Source organism: Corvus brachyrhynchos, unplaced genomic scaffold (assembly GCF_000691975.1).
Source record: "Corvus brachyrhynchos isolate BGI_N302 unplaced genomic scaffold, ASM69197v1 scaffold202, whole genome shotgun sequence".
Taxonomy (NCBI): domain Eukaryota; kingdom Metazoa; phylum Chordata; class Aves; order Passeriformes; family Corvidae; genus Corvus; species Corvus brachyrhynchos.
Window position 1 is genome coordinate 7,608,539 of NW_008238132.1, and position 19,123 is coordinate 7,627,661.

A 19,123-nucleotide genomic window follows, 5' to 3' on the forward strand; every position below is an offset into this window, starting at 1 on the left:
CTGGCTCCCTTATAGCAGATCTGTCTTGTACTGAAAGGGACAAGTCAACAGTCAATCCTTCTCCTCGGCAGACAGCATTTTGCAGACCTCTTTTTCCTAATGTTCCTTTCCAGCTTCTTCCCATTCTCCTTCTACAGGTTAGTGTCCCCACAGAGGGCCAGCTGGGATTGTCCCTTCTCCTGAAAGCATGGAGTCAGCCCAGTACACTCACAAAACTATGAACAACTGAATTAGCATGGGTGGCTTAGCACTGGTGTGGTGCAGACAGCCCACATGGCTGGCTCTGCTGGCTCAGCTCTGGGGTCTGGACTCTGCAGCCAAGGGCCAGGCACAGCAGCTGGGTGCTGCAGCCTCTTCCACCACTGTGGCTCTTCCTGTGGGGAACACTTGACCAGACTTAGGTGTATGTTTCTAGGATACAAACACAAAAATATTTTCAGTCTCATATGTGTCATTCTGGGGAGACATTTTGCCCTCAGAGCTGACCTTTTTATATAACATCAACTAAATACACATTACACCTAAGTGGAGATACTCTGTTAGAAACAAATGTGCTTATAAGCATTTGAAAGTGTAAAGGTGATATTTATAAAGTGACCAGAACACCCACTATGTGCTGCATAAGCCAGTGAAAATAACAGCTGCTGAGTTTTATCAGCTTTAGAGCACCACAGGAGGAGCTCACAGAGTGGTTCATCTGTGATATGTCAGTGCTGAGCACAGCTGACTAATGCACTGCTGTAGCTAAATACAGTGTAATCATACAGACACTATAAGTACATGATAAAATGAGTAGCAGTTTTATGGCTTTTCAGATGCTTTCTCCTAATATCCACATCTGTACTGTATTTGTGAGGGTAAAAGTAATGAAAATTCCTGCAAGTGAAAATAACTTTCGAGTATACCTAGGGGTGTTGTCTTCCCTCCAGCCCAGTGGTAAACATGTTGATGTTGGAGTAAAGAAAGGATTGTTATTGTTCCTGGATGAGTGAAGTACAACTTTATCATTCTGCATTAACTGTTTCATATGCTGTATACATTTTTTAAAATTACTAACTGAAGGTTCATAAGTCACAGAAACTTTTTTTTTTTAAAATTTTGAAACCATTAAGAGCTCCACATAAAATCTAGGGTGTAAAATCTGACAGGAATTGAAGAAAATGCAATTACCTGAAGTGACTGTTTTGTTCTCAGAACAGTTTCCACCATAGAAGGTTATTATTTTTTAAAATTTTCTGTGTCTCTGAAAGAGCTGTAATTTTCCTTATGTGCAACATCAGGTATATTAATGGAAGCTGCAATTCAATGGTCACTGAAAGTCAGTATAAAGGGGCATTGATGCTGAAAGACACAGCCTTACCTTCTCCCAATCTGACCTCGCATTCCTGTTTGTGCATCACCTCCTCCGCCGTAGTTGTGCAAAGAACTGGAGTGAGAAGCTGATCTAGGTTTAAACCTACCCAGCAAAAACACTTCAGATGGATTCCCTCCCCAGAAAAGCTAATTTTGCAGATATGGAGGCTGCTGTGCTAGCATAGGGAGGAACGCTGTGAGGCATGAACAAGTGATGGAATATCAGAGATTTCTTTCCTTAGCAATACTTTTGCCAATTTACAGTGTTCATCAGACTGTCACCACAACTAACCTAAGAGTAGAAATACTAATATTAGCCAGTAATAGTGGGAGTAGGTATTTATTTCTTAAAAACCACACATAAATATAGTTCTGTGTCTTTAGAAGAGGGGCCATGAGAATGGTTCACATTTTTCTGGAAGTCTAAATACACATTATTTGGCATGGAAGGGAGTTGCTACAGGCTCAGTCTCACCTGTGTTAGCCACAGTTCACTTTGCAGATGTGCTGAAGGATGTTTCACATGTTAAGAGCAAGTGACTCATAATTGGACCTTCTGGGAAACATTATGGGTCACCTAAATTCAGCAAAGAGTCCAGAGGGAGGAAACTGAGCTTAAAAGACCTGAGAGACTTGAGCTTGTGCTGAACACAGGATATCAGATGGTGGAGGAGGAACTGACTCTGACCAGAGGGGCCTGGAAAGGAGACTGGCTTAGTAGGGACAGACCTGTAAGTCTCCTAGTGAGGATATGAGCTGGGTAAAAAGGCGGGAGGGAGTCTCTGAAAAATTTGGAATTTTGCAATAATGAAGCTGGCTTTCAAAGGGGAAATGTTCTTGGGAAAACAGGAAGAGAAAGAGGTTGAAGCAGAGCCAAAATTTAGGCTGGGTGAACAGCAGAAATCATAAATCTGTGCACAGTTTTTACCTGCTCTCGAAAAATCCCAGTCATGAAAGAAAACTAAACTTTCATGCTTGACATCTGCACAACAACATGTGAGCAGTTTCTATGGGTGAATGCTCAGCTGAGCAGCTGAACAAGAGGCTGCCTCTTGGTTAAGAGTTAGTGACTGCAAACAGAGAGCTGTTTATGTTCACAGGAAAAGAATGGCATACAAATATCCTACTGTTAAAGAAACAAGGTCAGGTCAGGTGAATAAAATGGATAAGACATTGTTTATATAACAAAAGGGGCTGAATCAGGACTTCAGAGTGGGGTGTGGAAGAAGTTACATAAACAAAAACATTAATAAATCTGCTGTCAGTATCGTACACTTGCCACTTATGCATGTGGGCTGGGTAAGGGGCCAACTGAGTACGCATTCATCAGTAGATTCCTGATTTTAGCTGGATAAAACTTTAGTGTACCACTCTAAATGGAGTCATGTATATTTTCCCTTTTTCAATGGAAAAAGAGGCAATCTCACATGGGGACATATTGCGTTGTCAAACTGTCACAGAACTCCCTATAAAGGATGTTTATAGATGGGTGGCTCAGAGTAGGTACCTTTTTCCTTGGTGGCTGAGTTTAAGTAGATGAATCCCAACCACAGAAAGTACTTTTCCTCAGAGTCATTGTGGAGTTTTCAAATGTAAAACTAATGCCTGAGAAGCTGAATGTAGCTTGCAGTCACTAATGCAGTACATTTCCATCTCCCCAAAATTATTTATTTCTGCGTCTACCCATCTTCCACATTTATGATGGCAGCCCCCACTAGATTTGACCAAAGAGGTATTGTTTTGCCATTGATGCTCCCACGATACATGAGTTCATCCGAGTCTCCTGTTTGGAACAAGCATGCAAGGGGCCAATCCATTGAGCACAATTTATTCCAGATCTTTGCAGAAATATACAATGCTCTTGAGCCTGTACAGATGTGTAGCCAATAGGGAGCTGTTTGGCTACAGAAGTTTTTTATATATTTTTCAACTAAATCAGAAATCCGAATGCAAAAGTCAGCACTCAGATGTCTACATGGATTTGTGACTCTCCTGCCTGAGTTCTAAGGTTATAAACCAACTGAGGGATTAAATTCATATGCACATTTTTTTTTATCTGTCAGACCTAAGATGAATAATACTGCTCATTTACAGAATTAGAGAACATTTAAATGGGAAAGGTTTCTCTAAGCCATTGAGATTAAATCAAGGATCTTTTGAGAGGGGTTTTAAGCTGGTTTTGATCGCACTCAGTGTCACTATTTTTCACAGGAAGACATCTCTTCTGCTAACTCTGATGGTTTCCCATGTGTATTTTTCAGAGCCTTGTCCACTCCAGCCTAAAAATACCCAGAAATGGGACTTATGCTGGCAATCCTGAGGTGTGTACTAACATAAACCAAAGTTATTTCATGAAACTGTAATACAGTTCATTTTATTCAGTCCTTTCAGGAAGTCATATGTGAAAGAAATGGAAGACAGTAGAAAAGCGAAGCCATTGGCAGTGAGTGCACAAATGCTCAGTTGCTTCAACCCACAGAAATGGGTTCAAGGGTTATTATAGCTCAGGATGTACACATCAGGTTCCTGAATTCTGTCAAGCCCATCCCTCTGACCTTAGTGCTGTCCTCATCATCAACCCACCAACAGCTGGTCAGGTGAGTATGTGAGGATTGTGTCACACCTGCTGCCAAGCCCTCATGCCAGAAAGGGGGGTCTGGACTCGCCACAGGCAGTCCAGAAGCAAGAAGGTGGATGCAAGCCTGAACTTCTGCCCTTGGGGAATATGGTCCAGTGGGACCCTGGTGGATAACTACCTGCCTCTATTTGCAATCACAGTTTCAGCTGAGTTAAATGCTGAATTGCTGTGTCCCTCCACCCCTGCTCCTGCTGCTGGAGAGCCTCTCTGAGCTGGGAGGGCAGCACAGGGCACTCAGTGGGTAGGATAAACTCTCTTCATGCCTGTGTACAAGCAGCACAACTTAAATCCAGCAGTGATGTGGAGCATCTGGCCCAGTGTAACTTACAGACAGACTGTCCTTGCCTGCAGATATTAATTGCAGGCAGCAGACACAGCTATGCAATGCCACTTCCGAGTATTTGTGGGGTGCTAAGGAACAGAGAACCAGGAATGAGTTCCAGTACTGGATCCTTTATTTACCCACGCTATTAAATACTGGTTTATTTTCTCCCTGGCTTTATTTTGGACCCCAAATAGCTCTGTCCAAGATAGTGCCCAATCACAGGTTTTAGTCAAGCCTGTGCAAGCTTTGCTTCTCTCCATCTTATACCACTCCTTAATGCTATTCCAGCAGACTTTTCATTGTCAAACTCCCCCATATACTTTTATGTCACAGTCCAGGGCATGAAATGTCAGCCTCACAGTCTTGCTGTAAAAACATCACTGGTGGCCTTGCAGGCTTGGCCTACACTTTTTTGGCAAAGTTCAGCTGAAAAGGTTGCACAGAATAATGCTGACACCTGAGGGTAAGATCTACAACATGAAGCCTGCAGGAAATCCTGAGCCAAGGTGGCATGGATTGGGAGAAGGCTTGCCCCATGCAGTGTAGACTAAAGCCAGTTGCTGCCTGCTAAATGGACACTCTTAATCTAGTTAGACCTTTTGACAGGGTCCAGATTAATAGAAACTGGAGATTATATCTGTTCCAACTTTCAGATTATGCCCTGACTTCCCTTTAGCTTAAGGTGCTTTTCAAATGAACCCTAGTTTTTCTTGGAGTAGTGGTGGATGTTGCTGCCAGGAACATATCACAGACCCTACAGCTGGGGCCGTGCTGGTAACTACATATAGGGTATGGAGGTCAACCAGCCCATGCTGCTGAAGCTTCAGAAAAGACAGTCCCTAAACTCCCATGCCTCACCATTGCCTAATGAGGGAAGAAGGAAGGCTGTACCTTTTACAAACAGCTGGAAGAATCCATTATGAAGTGGTGAGGCAAAAATAGGGTCAGTCTGGAAGAAAAATTTTATACGTGCAGTTAGCTTTTCAGTATAGGAAGAAGTGATGACAGCCCGTTCACTTCCATCCAAATCCCTCTATCATCTAGTCTTGGAGAGGACCAGGGTCTCTACATGGGGCACACTATATTTTTAATCCAATTATATTATGGCTCAGTCCCTTTCCTAAAGCTGAAGCACTAATACAATTAGACAGCAACTGAGTTTAACAGCCATAGCCATAAACTTGATGGTTTGCATAATTTAGTTGAGAGTTTCCTTAGAGATTTGCTTAAAATACTGAACTTTGGGTTTTGTTTTTGTTTTTCTTCTAAAGGTAAAAATGGAGGCTGTTACAAAGGCTATAAATACAAAACTGATTTCTCTAGAAAGAGGGCCCTGTGCAGTGCATGTTCTTATTTTGCAAACATTGTCATGAGCTGCTATTAAGTTCAGTATGGCTTTGCATCTCAGGTAAGAGCCTGCAGTTTGCAGGATTGGGCTTAGATCCATGGAAGTGCATGCCAGCCCTTCCACAAATACAGCATTACCTGTTTTCACATTGTATTTTTCAATCAGATGTGTGACAATCAAATGTGCAATTTCTATAGACAAATTGAAGAAAGTGAATAGAAAAGAAAAAAGGAAAAAAAAAAACCCAAAACACAACTGTCAAACTGATGGCAGGAGTCAGGGATGGACTTACAAGGGAAGGTGAGGATGATACGGCTGTGCTCTTAACATTATCACCAGCCAGAGGAGCAGCATAACATGGGAGCCTTTGTGTAGCTCCACTGCAGGCCACCTCCCAGATCAGAGCTATATCTGACCCTGAAAGTCCCTCATAAAATAGTCCTTGCAACAGGAAAAAACCCTCCTCAATTACTGACAACTTCTTGGTGTTTGCTGTAGATGATTTGCTTTTTAATGTAATTATAAATTAACATCCCACTACTATAATATGAAAATTAACCCAGATTTAATTTTATTTTTGCTGCTCTGTTAATTTAATGCAATATGGTTTGGACAGGTAAGCATTTAAAAATTGTAATTCAATTAAATTGCCACTGCTAAGGTATGTCCCTGACCAAAGAGCACTGAGTTCCTCAGAGTGGAAATTTAGACAAAACACAATGTCTCCTTTTTGTTCTATGATTCTACTAAGGCAATGTGCCTAAATGGAATCAGATTCTATTAGATGTGTTAACAGGATTGTAAAACACATATGCATGTTTTGGTCCTGTTCATATAGGCAAGATGCTATAGTTTTTTTGAATAGTTGGAGGAAGTGGTTAATTTTCCTGTGTAGATCTTCATTCATGCACTTTTGAAATTGTAATACACTATTGGACATTTTACAATGAATCCTCTGTATCTTCACTCACCTGAATGCCCCATGGTCATGCTGAAAGTTAATTGGAAGATGTAAAAAGTCCAGGGGTATAATTTTCTATTTTCCATTACAGGCCAAAAAGGGGGGGCAGGGGGAGGGAAAAAAAAAAGGAAACTTTTGGTTCTGGCAGACTTCATTTGAACCATTTCTGATTTTACTTACCTATAGATGCATACCATATGGTGGGTTATTTAGAGTTTAGAGTTTATATTATGGATGGTTATAGTTACTTAATGTAAGAACATTTGTAAAAGAAACACATGCACTGGATGCAATACATATTCTATCTCTTCACAAGTAGAAAAAACTTGCAGAAATCTTCTCCCTGACCCCTCCCAAAGATGTGGGACTCTGTCCAGGTATCTGTCTGCTTTTGCTCTGAATTTTCCACCCAGACTGTGTGAAATATATGTAAAGCTAATTCTGTAGGTCATACTCATGGCAGAGCTAGAACCAGTTAAACAGGGCTCCCAAACCAGACCTAGCAATTTGCTCAGCAGGTGAGTGGGGACCAGACAGAGCGACCAGATGGATGTCAGATTTCTGCGACTTCATCTTTGGCTTCCACAGAACATGCATCAGTGAACGAGTTTCAGTTTTGGGCCTGAAAAAGGGTGGCAAGGAAGAAATGGTCTGGGTCAGCTGCAGCCTCTGAGGAGAGTGGGTGCTGTAAAGGGTCCGAAGACATCCCCAAAGGGTTGACAGATGAAGCACGGGGCTATGGCAGACCAGCCACCTGCACCTGTCTAGGGCAGCAGCTGGAAAGCAGGAGAGGTACAGCAACACATCTCAGTCACCGCTGTATGGTTACATTTAAGCAACAACGTGCACTCTTTAATGTTTTGTTACAGTGCCTTGTACTTATATTTTTTCAAGTGATTTTGAATAACTTTTAAGTGACTAAATAAATAACCTCAAATGAAATATTTAATTAGACTTTTCCAAACAAAACCTGTTGTTTTTTTTGTTTTTTTGTTTTTTTGTTTTTTTTTTAACAAAAGCTGTGCCTTCCAGTATAGGTTTTTGCAGAGTACTGTTTCTTGTCTGGAAGGTCAGCCCAAGTAAAAAATTCCCAACAAGCTCTATGTTGAAAAAGTGGTGGGGTTTTTTCAGCCTCTGAGATCCTGAAAAGTACAGTCTGGGGCAACTGTGACTTTTCACAGTATTTCATACTGGCTCATTTGTCTCACTGTTTATGTAGATAGGGGTTGCTAAGAAGCCTTTTCTGGACCTTCCCATCTCAGATGTCTGGGACACTTTTTACTCCTTCATTTTGAAATCAGAGTGAAAGGATCTTTTCTCCTCTCTTTTCACTTCTTTTCATCATGCCAAAAGCTATCTTGAATTATGCAGCTTTTGTAAAACTCCTTTAAATGTGTTTATATAAGAACAAACCGTAAAAATTGAAGTGAAAGGACCAAATCCTGTGCTGCACTTACTCTCCATTGATGAGGTACTCAGGGAAAGCCTGAATGGCAGCATGTGAATAAGGGCAGAAGAGAGATTAAATTATGCTCTAGAGGAGGTGAGGCACCACAGAACCTACTTCCCTATGGATCCCATATGCAGTGGTGGACGGTTTATTCAGGACACTGACACAAAATAAAGATTGAGCTTCTTACCCACTTTGCATGGCAAACTCATGAGGTAGCTGACAGCTGCTTCTGTAGCAACCATACTTAGGCAATTTGTACACTGCCAAAGAAAACACAGCTCGTCTTCTCATTATAACTGGTTTCCTCATGGCTGGTGCACTGGTACTGCCCAGTATGGCATGCATGCTGGGCCATGGCTCGGGAAGGCACTGTGTGAGAGAATGGCCCCAATGCAGGAAGAACGTGGACCTGTCGGAAAGGGTGACAGGAGGGTGGCAAAGATGATCAGAGGGTTGGAGCACCTCTCTTACAAGGTCAGGCTGAGAAAGGTGGGAATATTCAGTCTGGAGAAATCTCTGGGGAGACCTTATACCTGCCTTCCAGTACTTAAAAGGGGGCTCAGGAGACCTGAAAAAGGACTTTTTACAAGGGCATGTAGTGCTAGGACAAGGGAGAATGGCCTTAAACTGAAACAGGGTAGGTTTAGATTAGATATTAGGAAGGAAGTCTTTACTATGAGGGTGGTGAGGCACTGACACAGGTTGCCCAGAGAAGTTGTGGATGCTCCATCCCTGGAAGTGTTCAAGGTCAGGCTGGACTGAGCTTTGAGCAACCTGGTCTAGTGGAAGGTGTACTTGCCCATGGCAGGGGAGCTGGAACTAGGTGATCATTTCCAACTGAACCATCCTATGACTATATGATTCTTTATCCTCCTTGGAGAGAGGCTTGCAGGCTTGCAAATGCACTCCACAGCTATGTCTTGAAGGCTACCAGAGTCCTTTTCTTTAACACTCTTTGGCACTGTCATTGCCAACCAAATTTTAGTGGTTTTTTAAAACTAAAGAGCAATTACTAGAATTGACTTATTACAAACACTGCTTTCTGACCAGTCACTGAGCCCCCTCCTCTTTTACCAGTGTATGGGTAAAGAGTTTCTAGGTGTTGAAAACATGTAAACCCCAGTGACTTAGGCTCTCTCCAGAGAAGACAGATAGTCTAATTGTTCCAAAATTAAAACTTACACTTTAAATTGCCAGGGGCAGATCCACAATTTATGGAAGCAGATGTGCTTGCATAGGCATCTAGGGAAATTCATGCCAGAGGAGGAACTGGGTCTAGAATTTGATCTGTTTTAAAGAGACCCTTAACAAAACAGATCTCAGTTAATGCTTCTGGGCATGAAAAAACATATACATTTCATTTTAAAAATTCATTTAATTTATTATCATATCAGGTAACATTTTGTGGGGGTGGCTTTTAGTCACATTCATTCTGTTTATTCCAAAGAAACTGGGAGGTCATCTTTGTAAGAGACCTCTACTGGAAAGCAAAAATATGCCACAGCAGAAGTCATGATGCCAAAATAGCCCATCCTCTGATTCTCCCCTATGAAATGACAGCTTAGTCATAGCATTTACAGGACTCCCAGAGTGTCCAGGTATTTTGAAGCAAGACGCATCTCTGTCTCTTACTCGAATTTACTGCACAAAAGTAAGTCGCAATAGCAAAATCTGCCCCTTCCCACTCCACGTGGCAGCTGTCCTGTTGGGGAGACCAAAGAACTAGCTGGCTCTAAGAGCCTCCCTCGTAGCAACCATGAAGTGTACCTGGAAGACACAGCACTCCCCAGCCACACCCGACTGGTCTTAATCACTGCCACCCCAAAGCCACAGTATGGGGACTGTAAGGGACTTCAGCCTTCTGCTGGGGAAGAGACTGGAACAGAAAAGGGTTTCATGACTTTCTTGCCCTCCCACGGATCTGTTCATCCCCACCATGTCACCACAATACCTTACCAGCACAGGACTGATCCTCTCTGGAACCTCCCCCCTCCTGTGCAGTGATAAGAAGCTTCCCTGCTCTTTACTGTCTTATAAATAGAGGATAATGCTTGGCTTTATGAATGTGACTTTGCCTGATTTTTGAGATACTGACACAATGCATATTTGCAAAGACTGTTCCTTCCTCTGGCCATCTGAGTACAGTGTTAGAGAGAATATTTATGTTTGGATATGTGAGATCAAAGACTTAGGCAAACAAAGGCTTCAACAGAAAAATAACAAATAGAAGACACTTGTAAGACCTGAACACAGTTGAAAGCAGAATGAATATGAGGATAAATACAGGTTCCTGTGCAGCTGTATGCTCGAAGGAAGAGATCAGCCATAGACACAACACTCAGGCACAAAGGCAGAGTGCTACAAAGCATTTACAATATTGTGTTTGCCAGGGAGTGTCTGAAATAGGATCTGAACCGAGTACTGGGAAAATCTATGCATAGCTGATCTCAGCCAGCACCAGAAAAGGCATGAACATTCCTACTGAGGTCTGGAAGGACCTAGAACAAGCCCCAGAGATTGTGTTTTCCCAACCTGTCAGAGCAGAGTTAGCAGCTATGTTTTGCCAGTCTGCTGGCCAGCACAGCCTTTCCCCTCTGGTACCAGGGGACTGTTACTTTTCAACCTGGTTTTGGCTGACAGGCAAGAAATTTCAAAGGACCACTTTTCTGCAAGACAAAAGGGCACGTGGAGTTACTGAGAGATGATGTCAGTGGATTTGCAGCTAACATTTGCATGCTGTTTTTCCCCCATGGTAGCTTACTTCTGTCCCAGCACAGTCTAGTAGCAAAGCAAAGCTGCATTACAATTAAATCACTTAGGGGAGAAATCTCCCCCAGACCCCTGCACAGGTTACAGTGGCCCTCACCTACCTCTCAACACAGACTCTAGTGTTTCATTCTTTCTGAAAAAAATAACCTAGAAGTTTGATTCTTACATTTTGTTTCCTGCCAAACCTTCCCATTCATTTGCCCAGGAAAAAAAAAACCAACCAACTAACCAACCAACAACAACAAACCCCAAAAAAACTTCTTTCTTTTAGCTCTAAATAAATATTTTGGAAGTACAAGCACTCTAAATCTGTTCTCTGAAATCTCTACTGACATACCTGGTATGGTCTAGAGGACAGCATAATTTGACAATAAATTAGAAAGACATGTAGATAAATGCCTGACTTCATGCACTTTTAAGCTCATAAAGAACAGAGATAGACAATACTACCAGAACTGATGTTGCAAATGGCAGTAACTGTGTCCACAGAGCAAAATGTGGAAATAAAGGGACAAGGCACACACACATGCTGAGAAATCATTGCCGAAACTAATGTTGAACACAGCAAATTAGTCATCTTGAAGTAAGACACACAGAAAAATTAAGACAAGCAGAAAACAGAGGAACTGACATATTTCAGGAATTGTGTATTTTTCCCATGCAGGTCACATACCTAGGAGCTGTGTGCTTTACAGGAATTTGTCCATTTAGTGCCTCGATGCTGATGGTTCTTACCTACACAGTGCCCAAATGTGTGGTGGTTCTGGTTTGCAGTTCATAAAAGCAGTTATTCTGACAGCAACATTTTATTTCTGACCCACTGTGTTTCCATTTTCCCACTGAAAACCCCTAAAAATACATCATGTCATTTTTTGAGGGTGAAACTGTAATAGCTCATTCTTTTTATGCATGTTCACTATCTTTTCTTATTGTTTCTCTCCGGGATCTTCTGTTAAATGAAAAATAATATAATACAATCGAACAGATACTATTAAATACTTATTACTAAATACTCAAATTTTAAAAATTACAATGATTATACAGTCAAGTGTTAGCTAGACAGCATAGAAACCCTGTAGAATATGTGAAAGAAGTGAGGCTGGTTTACTACATACACTTATACAGCATGGCCTCCTCAATATTTCATTTGGAAATTTAGGGACATGGGATATGTACCTCCACAATAAAGATGGGTGATGAACATATTGTTCTTCAGGGCTCAAAACTTTTCTTCCAGAAGCCTCCTACTTCTCAACTGCAGGTAGGACCTGGATCCTACAGGTGTCTATATGCAGGTATTTATCTGGGAGCATGTTGTGTAAGCTCCTGTTGCAGTCAGCTGAAATCTATTTGCTACTGTCAATGGAGTTCCTAAATATAGGTGTCTAGTTGAGATTCCATAAAGAGGCATCTATACAGGCTGGCAGACGTGACAGAGAGTTCAGATCAGACTTAGAGCAAACCAGAACGCTGCAGCAGCAGCAGCAGGATGCTGCAAAGATACCCTTTACTATCTGACTCTTGACTGTGTTTCACCAACTCAGTGAAGCCCAGTGACTCCTGGTTTTGGCTTTATTGTGATCATAATAATTGCACTTTTCAACATATCGTGTCTTTATTGAGTGATCTGGGCCTGATCCTGACATGCGGGATAATTCTGAAGAAGCTGTACCTGACACTTTCAAAGGGCAATGATACCCTATCATGCACAGCAATGAAAAAAAAAAACCCACAGTTCTTTCAGACTAAGGGCTACTCTAGCACTGGTGGTAATCGTGCTTCCAGAGGGAGGTTACATTGGATAACCAGGAAATCTCTAGGCATCTCTTCCAACTGACATTTCTATGATGCTATGGGCCCGGCTTACTCAGTCCTACACAACAGAGCATCTTCATAATCTCTTCAAGAGATCTGTTCCATTCTTGATTGGAACCTGAAGTCAGTATTTACATTTTTCGTAACTTTTTTTTGAGTCTGAATTGGTTCAACAACTACTACCCTGGCCATGGGCTCTGTCTCTACATTTTTAAAGGTCCAGCATACCCTCTGTGCCACACAAATAACAATGCTTCTAGAGACTGCAGCTGTCCTTCTTCAACTGCATCTAATTATATGGAGGCCTTACATTGAGAAATATATCACCAGCTTAAGGAAAAGCTAAATATTACCTTAAAGCTGATCATGTATTTAAGTGGTTTTCAGAACACAGGCAATCAAAAAAATAGCAGGTATTGATTTTAACCAGACCAAGACTATTGTTCCGTGAGCAGGAAATTCTTCCTGATTGTGACAATTCATTGTATTTATATAATCTTCTGACAAATTTAAGCTGTTAGGAAGTGTGAAGGTGTGCTGCTACAAATGGAAGGAGATAAGGCTGAGCTTGAGCATGAGGTGCAGTTGTCCCCACTTCTTCACTGCTAGCTCCTTTTCTGCCTTAGCTCAAAATAGTTCCCCCCAAAGAAAACATGAGGGAGAGAGGAGTTGTAAGCAGGCTAAATGGGGGCACTGATGGTTTCTCTCTTTTATTTTGTAGTAGAAAAAGCACTGGTGAGATGAGCCTAGAGCAGCTTGGGCTAAGAGATTTCACAGATTCACACAGAAACTGCAGGCAGCAGTGGAAAGGGGGAAGGAAGGGTGGATAACACCGGTGCAGTAGGTGTGTTAGTCAGAAAGCACCTCAAGGCTGTCCAGCTTTGGGGGGGTCTGTTGCACAGTGTTTTGGTGAGTACTTGTACAATTGGAACAGCTGCATCAGCAGTAATGCAACAAAAAGGCCCAGAAGAGGACATTTATGTGTCATTTATCCTTTTCACCTAAGAAATTATTTCAGAACAGAATTAAATAACTGGATGTAATTGAACAGACATCCAGCTTAATACTTTTGTTTGTAACATTTGATAACTATATATTTTTTTTTTTTGGAGAACATGGTGTTGGATTCTCAGTTGACTCATTCATTGTGCAAGTATCCACTAGATTTCCAAACACTGAGATTTATTTCTTTTCATTAAAAGTCCACATTATTGTTTATATGGTCAAGAACATAAGTAATGTTGGAAAAAATAAGTATTAAAGTCTAAGAAAAAATATTCAAATCAATAATAACAGAAGAAAAGAAAAATATGTAGTACATATTAAAAATGAAAACAATTGTTATAAATATAATGGCCTTAAATGTTTGCTTTTATGTGACAGATGTTTTTAACAAAATGTCTATGTTGGCAGTTTCGAGCACACTTATGATTTTAATTTGTGTAATATTCCCTTTTAGTATTGATGTCTATTTACAACATCTGTGAAGGGTCTGTAACCTGAATGTGACAGGGAAAAACTAACAGACTGCTATTGGAATCTTTCCACCGGGTCCATGTAACAGACTATTAACAAAAACCTTAAATAGCTATTCTAATCATCAACAGCAATCTTACACAAATTATATCAGACCCAAAGGACCCGATTAACTTTAAAATGCCTTACAGACCTGAAGCATAAATTTTGCTCCTCCTACCTTCTTCTGTACAGTCAAAATCAGATCATATCACAGGCACTGGTTTTAGCTAGGCACACACAAAATCAGTATGCAAGGCAGGCTGCAGACATGCAGGCAGGGTTCCACTTTCATGACAAGGAAAGCACATTTCTGAGTATTAAAATTAAATGTAACCCTTTTTTTTTTTTTCCTGTTGCTGTTCTATAAATCTCCAACTGGAATTCCCATTCTGTAACAACTCTTTCAAACAGCTGGAACTTGGACAACATCCTGGCATTGGGAGGCATTAATATGTCATTGAAGTGATACCACTGATAGAGGCAGATACAGGATTTCTGCTGGAGAAAAGCCAAGTCTTACCAAGATGGTTTCACATAATAGGAAAGTGTAAATGAGAGAACATGGGTTGGGGTTTTTTGCTATTAATTTCTTAATATTTGCACCAAAATTTGAAACGCTAACTGTTATTGTTATGTCCCAGAGGTCTTTTCCACAGAGTTCTTGCTTGTTCACGCCTTCTGAGTCAGGAGCCAAGATTCCCCCACCTTTTGCCACTTAGGCCCTCTCTTTCCCTCCCCTCCCACACATACCCTTTGTTTGACCCCATCTATACTACAATAACTATTTAATTAACAACAGTTGTTAAATTTGTTTATGGCCTGACCTTGTAACACAGTTTGGCTGGCCAGTTAAGATGGAGCCAAACTGTTTTATATCTCAGTTACAAAAAAAACCTAGGTAGAGACCTAAGCTAAAGAGCTTTTTTAAAATAAAAACTGAAAACCAAAATGCAACAAAAGAAGGTCATTCCATTTGAATCCCCCGTTGGCCTCATCCACCGTGGCTGTCCAAGCTGCATTATAACCAAGACCTTGACAACAGAGCCCAACAGCCATTGATTGCTAAAGTTTTCTATTTTTCATGCAGTAGAGGAGAAGGGAGAACTCTGAAAGTTTTTATTTAAGGCAAAGCTTTTCATTTAAGGTAAAAAGCTTTCTTCATCTCTAACCCTGTTTTGCTTGGCATTTGAAAGTTGGGTTTAGTTTCTGTCAAGACAGCCCCAGGGTCTCAGACAAATCTGGGTCTCTGCTGAGTACAGCTGCTTCTGTCTGAGCCACTGACATGGTCCCATGGGTAGGAAACGTCTGGTGTTCCCTGCAGTTACTCCTTCTTTCTCTCTCACTAGACGTATTTCACTTCTCTGTTTCTTTCTCTTTTTATCCTCCTTTGCCAAAATCCTCCTTATTTCTTGTGGGTTTATTTACAATTGCTCTTTCCTTTTTCTGCTTTTTGTCCCTCAGAATTTCCACATTAAACCACTTAGGACTTGAGCATAGAAGTCTTAGTTTAGCAAAAAAAAAAAAAAAAAAAAAAAAAAAAAGTGTTAGCTTTGGTTTACCACTCTACTCCTAAGTTAAATGTGGAAGTCCTGTGAGGCAGAACTAAGATATCCTCCCCAAGGACTGATACTGTCCTAGATGTGTTTTACGTAATTCACAAATTATATATTGCACAAATAAAGCAAGTGGATTTTTACATATTTCTTAGGCTTCTTCTTTTTCAGAAATATTCAGATAATAGTTTAATACTTCAGTAGTTTTAATACCTCAGTGGAAATACCTCTCCTTGAGTCCAGGATGGTCCCCCAAGCATTCTGCTGCTTAAGCAAAACTGACTTGTAAAATTTTATTTCAACTCTGTGAAGAAAAATGTGACTGCAGTTGCGTCTAGAGCCAGACCATAGAAGGCTTAGAGAGTACTTGCATGGTAGAGAAGAGAAGAAGCAAAGCCTCGCTGCAAGTGAAGGAACTCACCCGCTTGCCTTCTGAAGACAGGTTGGTTTTTGGTGGCAAGGAGAACTGCTCTTCCTTGTGCCAATGTCACTGCTCACAGAAGAAGACTCAGCACTCCTGTGAGTGCTGTCTGTGAAACAAAGCCAGCCCAGGTGATCAGAGATTTATTAGCACTTTTCATGAATGCATACCTTGGCCAAACCAGCACTTAATTAAAAAAAAAATAAAGTGAGCATGGGCGGACAAATAGACAGGCATTCCATACTGTGAATGTCAAGGTCTTATAGCAGAGTCTTCAGACATTCACTGAAGAAAATTAGGTATTCTTACTCCTAAACAGCTCACTTCTTCTGTTGTAAAATTGAGCTCAAAACAGGCTTCCTGTGAGACCTCATCCACTTCCCAGTCACATTTGTGGTTGAGCTAGCACAGTGGAATGGCCATCAGAGTATCTCCTTGCTCTGGCTTCATCCTAAGAGGACAGGAAGGCACAAACCGTCATTTTATAGTGTGTTCTTTGTTATCCAAATGTGCCAAAGATTTCAGCTTGAAATCAGTCAGATTTTTTCACTACAGGCTCAGCTGATTTCTTCTTTTATTCAAACTGACTTATTTCCAGCTCTGTTACTATCCCTTTGAACCAGCAGTTCTCCAGTTCTTTTGTGCATGTTCCAAAAGAGCTGAAGAGAATTAAATCATAAAATAGTAGAGCTCTGATCCACCTGAGTGTCAAGGAAAAATTAAAAATGTATTTTGGAGAAAGATTAAGGAATCACATCAGCCACTGGTCTGGGTACTTTCAGAAGACACGGGTATATTAGAAAAGCTGAGTTCAACTGGTGAATGGCTTTTCTACAGAAGTTTGCGTTCAAGAAGTTTTAGTCTTCTGTTCAACTCACTAACAGTGTATGTAGCAGGATCAGTTCCCTTACCTGAAATGAAATCTTGGACTGAACTCTTCTACATTTTTGAATTAAATTGTTTCAGATAGACACAAGATTTGGACTTGTATTCAACTATTTAAAAAAAAAAAGTTCTAATGAAACTAAATGAAAATTTATTCTATTTTTGCAGTATTTTTCTACATTATCTAGAGCAATATTCAAGCAGATAAACCATTACAATTAAATACACGTGCTTCCTAATTGTTATTACTTTTAGCATAGTTTCCCATAATTCCCACAATGTGGCAATCTGTCTGTCCGCCTCTGCTGACCTCCAGGGACAGTTTCAATCAAAATAGAAAAAATAAGGCTCAAATTGGAGTCTTACCTTAGGTTTTTACCTTGACCAAACATTTCAGGAAACTGAAGAATAAGCTCTCCTAAAGGAAGGTTTCCCTCTACAGTCAGTGTAGACAGTTGAATACCTTTGGATCTCTCTGAAGGCAGACCTTGTCTGCAAAAATTAGATGCCTGGTCTCAGACAAGCAGTGATGATCTATTGTTGCTTTTGGTAGGGCAGAAAAACTGAAACAAGGCTGGCTTTCTTGAATTTAAGCTCAAGTTAGGTCCCTCAGGCAGGCTTGAACCCCTCTCAAGCATCTACAAAACAATGAAGTTTCTCTGGAGGACAGAGGTCCTCAGACAACTTGCCCTCAGTGAGACAGAGACGCAGTGAGCTCAGTTATGGCAGGGCCAGGGGGCCAACAGCACACCCCAGCCCTGAGTAAGCTGCAGCATGTGATGAGTCTCAGCTGGCTCAAAAAGTGCAGAGGACCTGGGCAGGGGAGCTGGGGTTATGATGAGGGAGGCTGAAGAACAAAGACAGAATTCCATAAGGAACAATTTGTTCCTTTTAGAATTTGTTTGCATTCATTAGTTCTGCTGCTCACAAAACAACTTATTCAAGTATGTCAATTGCTTTTGTTTACTCTCGTAAATGCCAAATGCATTCCAAACTCAGCTGCTGGAGTAATGGGTAAGCCTGTCCTTACCATACCAATAGCTTTTCCAGGACATAAATGAAAATCCTCTGTTGTAGGAATATATCTTTTGTGGGCGGATTTGCTGATATTGCAATCCAAATGCCTAACTCTTACAGGAACAACCATTGCACTGACTCTTGCTTACATTTTTAATCTTTCTTTGGCCCCTGGCCATATCCTAAATAAATGAAACATGCCTGTATTGTTCCATCCAGCGGACAGATGATAAAAGGTCTGTTTCAGACTATGGGCAAGTCAGTCTTCAGCCAGTCACTTCTAAAGATATGGAACAAGTACAGCAGTCTTTAGGTTTAATACAACCCTTTCACATTTTAAATCAATTTACAATCTTTCTTTGTAATCAGTTTGGTTACTTCCCAAATCCAGTACAGGGGATGTTTTACTGCCAGTTCTTCATTTCTGGTATGATGTTCTTGATAAGGGTTATGTCAAAGACAACAATTCTTGATCTGTGCAGAATCTTTGAAAAAGCATCTCACACAGGTCCTTTGTTTCAATAACGCTATGGATGGTACATAAACCTTAACAACTTATTCTTCTAATTATCTGCCTTGAAGGTCACAAAATACTGTTAATGATGTTCCAAGTAACAAGGACCCTTTGCCTCCTGGAATTCCCCTTGAGAACATACTTGGCTGAAATCAAATTTTATGTATATTAACAATATAATCTTTTTGCAGAGCTCACAAAATAAGACTTACTTGCAGTAGTGAAGACACAACACTTCATAAGCCAATACACAATTCAACTGAGAATACTGATTTTCAGTCTGAATTAAAAGCAACATTAGAGTATAGCTAGTTTCAATATGATTAACACATGCAGCAAGCTAAGAATTCACCAAATACCTAATTACCAGTAAGATTCATTTTGCACATGAATTCAGGAGACTTTCAAAAGATAAATGAAAAACTGTTCTGAAGTGAAAAGTTTTGTATGGTATAGGAGCTGAAACCATTAATTCAGAAACAACTGAAAATCTTAAATTCTTAGATATATCTTCATATTTCCACAGAAAAGAGCCCTTTTTCTTCCTCGAAAT

The 19,123-nt window shown here is 40.7% G+C and overlaps 1 long non-coding RNA gene across 1 annotated transcript; it reads right to left on the minus strand.

Moving 5' to 3' along the window:
* Positions 1 to 13,827: 13,827 nt before the first annotated feature.
* LOC108446606 lies at positions 13,828 to 18,197 on the minus strand. Its single transcript, XR_001861868.1, has 2 exons — positions 17,406 to 18,197; positions 13,828 to 16,605 (listed from the first exon to the last, which is right to left on the minus strand). It is a non-coding gene; the product is annotated as an uncharacterized LOC108446606 (long non-coding RNA).
* Positions 18,198 to 19,123: the final 926 nt, after the last annotated feature.